Source organism: Apis laboriosa, unplaced genomic scaffold, assembly GCF_014066325.1.
Source record: "Apis laboriosa isolate Shangri-la unplaced genomic scaffold, ASM1406632v1 scaffold1_cov151, whole genome shotgun sequence".
Classification (NCBI taxonomy): domain Eukaryota; kingdom Metazoa; phylum Arthropoda; class Insecta; order Hymenoptera; family Apidae; genus Apis; species Apis laboriosa.
The window spans coordinates 5,441,210-5,447,405 of NW_025222279.1; positions in this window are offsets into that span (position 1 = coordinate 5,441,210).

Below are 6,196 nucleotides of genomic sequence, written 5' to 3' on the forward strand. Positions count from 1 at the left end.
CGCGTCATAAAACTTTCAATCGATAAAAGCGTACGCGCGTTTGTTTTATCGTTCGTTCGTTCGTTCGTTCGTTCGTCTTTTGTTTCCTCTCTCTCTCTCTCTCTCTCTCTCTCTCTCTTTCTCTTTCTCTCTCTGTCTCCATTTTTTTAACCTTTAACCAACAGACGAAGCAGTAAATTTTAACGATGTCGTAAAAACAACTAGAAACTGTTACTCTTTAGTCCATAATAATTATTTGCACGTGGATTATTTATAGACGAGTGTCGCGTGTAACCTTATGGCGTAATCAGCAAAAAGAGCGATAGGACGAATGTGTTTCTATCTTTGAACAATTTGAATGATTATTCGTATCCGGCAATGCGGATATTATTGTTTCGCCGAGATTTTTATCCCCCCTATGATGATTCCATTATCTCGCGTTTCCGTCCGCGCGCGATTAATCGCCGCCCGCCAATCGTTTCTCTGGATCTAACAGGTTGCGATCCAAGGACAGCCTGTTTCGAATATAAACAGCTGAAACGCTTTCTCGTGTAAATCGGGTCAATCCTTTCGGCGTTACGCACGTTTGTTCGTGCAGAAAATTCGACGTAATAAAGAAAATGGCGGTAAAATGGCGGCCGTTGTCCGGTCTGACACGTTCTAGATTATGCGTCATCGGGCAAAAATCAGAATTAATCCCCCCCCCCCCCGAATTTCTAATAAAGGGGATCACGAAATTTTCAGTTTAAAAATTTCTTGTTCGTACCAACGCTTCGTTCTTTGGATAAAAATATTTTACTACAACGATTGTACAACGAAAAAAGGAAAAAAGGAAACGAAAGAATTTCGGAACAAAAGTTAGCGAGAAAAGCACAATTAATTTCCAGGATCTCGTTAAAACGGGGTCGTAGTCGTCGTCGTGTTACGAAACGTTACAAAACCGACGACACCTCCCTCTCCCAAACCAATTAACGCTACTTCCTCGTTTCACGAATATTATTAATCCATCAGCAATAAAATTCAACGAAAATACAAATTTTCCATGAACGTGATCCAATTTCACTCGCGTGTAACTGTCGCTCGACGTTGAAATTGGCGAACGATTCCCTGAGAGGGGGAGGGGGGAGCGCTCCTCGCGTCGAATAAATTACATTTAATCGCAAATTGCGCGCAATACGCGGTTTTACAGTCGCCGCGTAAACGGTCTTAATGGGCCTATTGTTAACACAGCCTGTACCAACGCATGGAACGCATGCGCGATGCTCGAACCATTCCCAACCCGTTATTACGGTAGCAGGTTAGGTCTTCGATCATTTCTGGCCACGCTCTATTGTCCATTAGACGACCAGTTTATTAATGCTGCGCCGCGATCATCCGATACGACGAGATCGTGGCTGGATACACCAGGTTATTCGTCAAGCGTATTATTATTTTCTCTCTTTCTCTCTTTCTTTCAGATTTTCAAATTATCAAGAGGCGAAATTATCGAGGATTTCGAGATGTTGAAACAATTACGCGATTAAATATTGACGAGATAATAGCACGATGAATATCTTCATTACGAGGACGAGGTTGGGGTATACAGTTGATAAATTATTAATGTTTAAGATTGATCGTGGAAATTGACGATTTCAGAGAATTTATCGGAATTTTTCGCGGGAAGAATAACAGTGGAAAGAAAGGATTGCGTCAGAGCGAGTTAATAGAGCGGGAAATTAGCGGTTTCGTGCGCAAAAATGTTTTTCATTGATGCTGGTTAAGAAGGGAGGGGGGGGAAGGGGCAAGTAATGTTCGGGAAGGGGAAAGAACACGATATATTTTCAAAGGTTACGGTTCGATAATACGCTTTGCCGGTAATAAAGATTGCATTGTTGCCGTACTTCGTTTCTTACGACATCAACTTTCCTTTGACGCGTTCATAAATAAAACATTCGCCCCGAGCAATTTCCAAAACGACTTACTTCCACCCACCGTCGTATCGCGAATTTTTCTCGGCCTCGTATCGAGGAAATATCTCAAAATTGGTATTCGTAAACCCGTTTCCTCTCTCCACAACATTTGTCTTAATGAAATTTATTCACGTCGTAAATTTTCTCAAGTGAAACGATTTGCTTTCCTGGCAAAATCGATCATTTTTATTTCCATATCTGCTTCGAAACGAAAAAAAAAAAAAATACAAACTTAAAGTCACATAGGATAGTAGAAACTGCATCAATATCATACAAATTATAATTTCTCAATTCTTCGAAATAATTATCATGAATATATATCCCAAATAATTATCCTCGAATCGAGCTCTCGTTAGAATAATTTTTCTCCACGTTAATATCGAATAACAATATTTTTCATCCTTGATATATACACCAAGTTCCTTCCAAGATCGAACATCTTACGATCCAATTTATTTCATTTCTCTGTCCCAATTCGTATATATAATCGTACGTATAATAATCGTATTATCGACAACAATACGATCGAAAGCCTTTCCTTATCGTAAGGAGATAAAGGAGTGGATAACGGTACAATGGCAGGAGGGAGCGAAAAAATCATGGTGGACGAAGAACCGTGCAACGATGCGCGAAACTCGCCTCTTTGTATTTTTGTCTTCCCGTCCGTTTATAGCGAAACGCGGAGTTCGTCGTCGGATCGGGTTGCACGGGCGAGGTTTAACGAAGCGCTCGCGTAATTAGCACCGCGTTGCTCGAGGATCCGCGAACAACCGCGCGTATTTGGCCTCTCCACGTTTTGCTCGTTGCCGTTCGTTCGTGAAAACAATTTCACGGCCTAATTTCACGTCTCCCTCTCGTAAAATCTTACGGACCACTGATTCGTTTGCGAGCCGATAGACAGCGCTTCCAATCTTCCTCGCGCGAGAACGTTGGAATTTGGATTTGGATTTGGAATTTATATCGAAGGAAGCGATTTGAAGTCGCGATCAGTTGGGAAAGTTACGTTTGTTTGTGAGATAATTATTCTTCCTTTTTTTCTTTTTTCTTCGAGATGAGTAATGATTCGTCTCCATTCGAGAAGAGACGAATTAAATTGGAAGGATTATTGTATTAGAATATATGAAAGAAAGGAATTTTTTAATTGTAATTGTCGAGATATCGTAGAAATTGGATAGACTTTGATGGAAAAATTTTTGGAAAGGTATTTGGAAGAATAATTTCCAATTGTATTAGAATCTATATATCTTTTGAAAGAGAAGGATAATTTGTTGTATTAGAATCGATATATGAAAGAAAGGAATTTTTTAATCGTAATTGTCGAGAAATTGGATTGGAATTGGACTTTGATGGAAAAATTTTTGGAAGGGTATTTCTTGATTGGAAGGATAATTTCCAATTGTTTTAGAATCTATATATCTTTTGAAAGAGACGGATTTTAATTTTAATTGTCGAGATATCGTAAAAATTGGATAGACTTTGATGGAAAAACCGGTGGTTTAATTAATCGATAGAATAATCTGGTACGTGATTTTTTGAAAAGTTATTTCGTTCGTTTTTTGCAGTTGTGCAAATAAATTATATTGGAATGATTATTTTCTGTTTAAAAATTAGCATATCTTTAAAAAAAAGAACAGATTTTATTATATCTAATTGTCCCTATATTGTCGATCCAAGTTTTTAAACTTGCAGGAAATTGAATAAAACTTAATGAAGAGATTCTTTTTTTTTTTTTCCAAAAAATTACATTAAATGAGTATCCAAATTGTCACTGATAAAACAGTTCCGAAAAGAATATACGATTTACAAAGATAAAAATAATTACATCGATCAGTCCAGATTCTTGCTTCGCAACTTAGCTACTTAAAGCACGTATTAAATTCTTAATCGATTCGAACGAATAAAGACGACTCTTAAGAAACTATCATGCTAATTTTCTTCTTTATCCTTAGTGCATAAAGAGGTAGTTCGCCAAGAAGTAACCGTGGGAACCGTGGTGCACTCTGTAACAACGTTCGATTCGAGCGATTTCGTCCCCCCCTCCTTGCCTCCCTACCCCGCATTTCGCGACCGAATACAGTTTCTCCATTTCTATTCCGCGAGTTGCGCAACGCGGGACACGCTGCCGGTTGAGCGTAAATTAACAGCGATTCGTGAATAACGAGGAGATTGGAGATGATATCTCTCCTCGTCGATCGAGATCCTCCACCTTTTATCTTTCGGTGAAATTTCGTGACTCGACGTGATAGAGAGTACGATGGAACGTAAGAAAGAGAAATAATTGAGATTTTCTAGAAAGTAATCTTTCGCTCGTCTATATGTGATTAAGATATAATCGACGGTAATTTTCACGGTGAGTTTTAATCGAATGTTATTAACTCGATCGAATATTTCATATTTCTATACGTGAAATCCGAGAAAATCTCGTAAAAATCAATCATCTTCGCGCGAATACATCTCTTTCCGAATAATACACGTTCTTCTTTTCTCGTAAAACGTCGTTCCTTATTTTTATCTTTTGGTGAAATTTTCGTAATTCGTGCCACGTAGTGGTCAAGGGAAATCAAATAAACGAGAGACGTCGTGATGATGGCAGATGACAGGTGTAGAAAGAAGAAGAGTAATTGAAATTTTAGAAAGTAATAGGACAACGTTTCGAAGATCGTTTCTTCTCGCGATTAATAAATAGTCGATGATAATTTTCGTCGCTGAGTTTCGATCAAATATCGTTAATTTCACCGAATATTTCGTGAGAAATCTTAGAAGAAATGTTATAAAAAAAAAGAAAAAGAAAGAAAGAAAAAAAACACTTTCATATGCATATATTTTCCTCCAAATAGTCGCTCCTCTCTCGTCCATCTTCCGCGCTTTCTCTTCTTTATTTATTCGAGCCAGGGAGATAATCTCGGCTCGAAGAGATTTGCAAAAATCCCGAGGGAACCGATGGTATCATTAATCAGCTGTTCATTTCTAATAAATAAATCTAGCCGGCGATAGATCGAGAGATAGCCAAGGAACGTGTACCTTTATCGATCGCGAGAGTATTGGCATTTCGAGCTTTACTTTCACGCGGCGCCACGCTTCGAATTGCACGCTCCTCAACGAGATACGTATACGTTGACACCTGTTCATTTTCCATCGACGCTCGTTCGTCTATTTCGTGGCTTGCGACTGACTGACTCACCACTTTTCGCAGCACCGTTCGTATTTATGAATCATCATCAGGCGACGAATCCTTGAAACCGGTGTCCGAGTTGAAGGAGAACTCGTAATCGACCGAAATGGAAAACTTTTCTGTGTGAGTAATTGTGTACAGGACGATACAAAGTTACGATATTGCAAAGAACGCGTAAATCTGATCGAAAGTGATGTTATTCTTTGTATCGATTATGCTGAAAGGAATGTCTGATTGAGAGGAAATGCTTTTTTCTTTCCAATCTATCGATATAATGTAAAAATTGTCTTTATTCCTCGTAATACGTGTAGGTTAATTATAATTTGGGTTCAAATAGTTAAGATAATAATTATATGTATAGGAATAAGCTAGACATATACTCGTCAAAATATTTCATATAACGATTTTGAATATTCAATTATCTAGCTCTTCTACAGTGCAGTGCGTGTCAACAAAGGATGTAAACAAAGCGTCTAAAGTGGGGATAGCGAAGGCTTCTCTTACCCATGTGCCATCTCGCGAGATTTCTTTTCACTAATGAACAGTACAGAACGCTTCAAAAATTCTCTTATATTATGGATAAACGTGTCGTCTTGGTATACTATATTACATATCGTAGATAATTCAACCATCGTAATCGCAATTACCTTCTTCGTCTGGAAACGACGAGATACGAATTAAAACGGCGTTTCCTCGTTCATCGAATGCTTTCTTTAATTTCCAAACGCTGGCATCTTTTCGCGTCTATAAAAGAAGAATACGAGGTTTTAAGAAATAGTTGGCTGATTTCGTTCCTCGAACACGGCTACTTATAGCCGTGGAAACGAAAGAGGGCGTTCAGTCGGAAACGAAGGAAAGATAGGGGGGAAAAAAAGTAGGTGTTGTTTGCGCGGGTAACGCGAGGAATAAGTAACGCGGAGATCGTAATTTCGTGGCTTCGTTTCCAAGTAAAGATCCTTTTGGCGGCACGGCCATTATCGTGGTGGAACCTTCTTGAACCAAGAGAGGAGCGGAAGTATGCCGGACAATTCGGTCGTAAAGAGATCGTGCCTCTTCTCCTTCTCCACGTTTCGCCGCGTCCAACTACCTTTTTTCT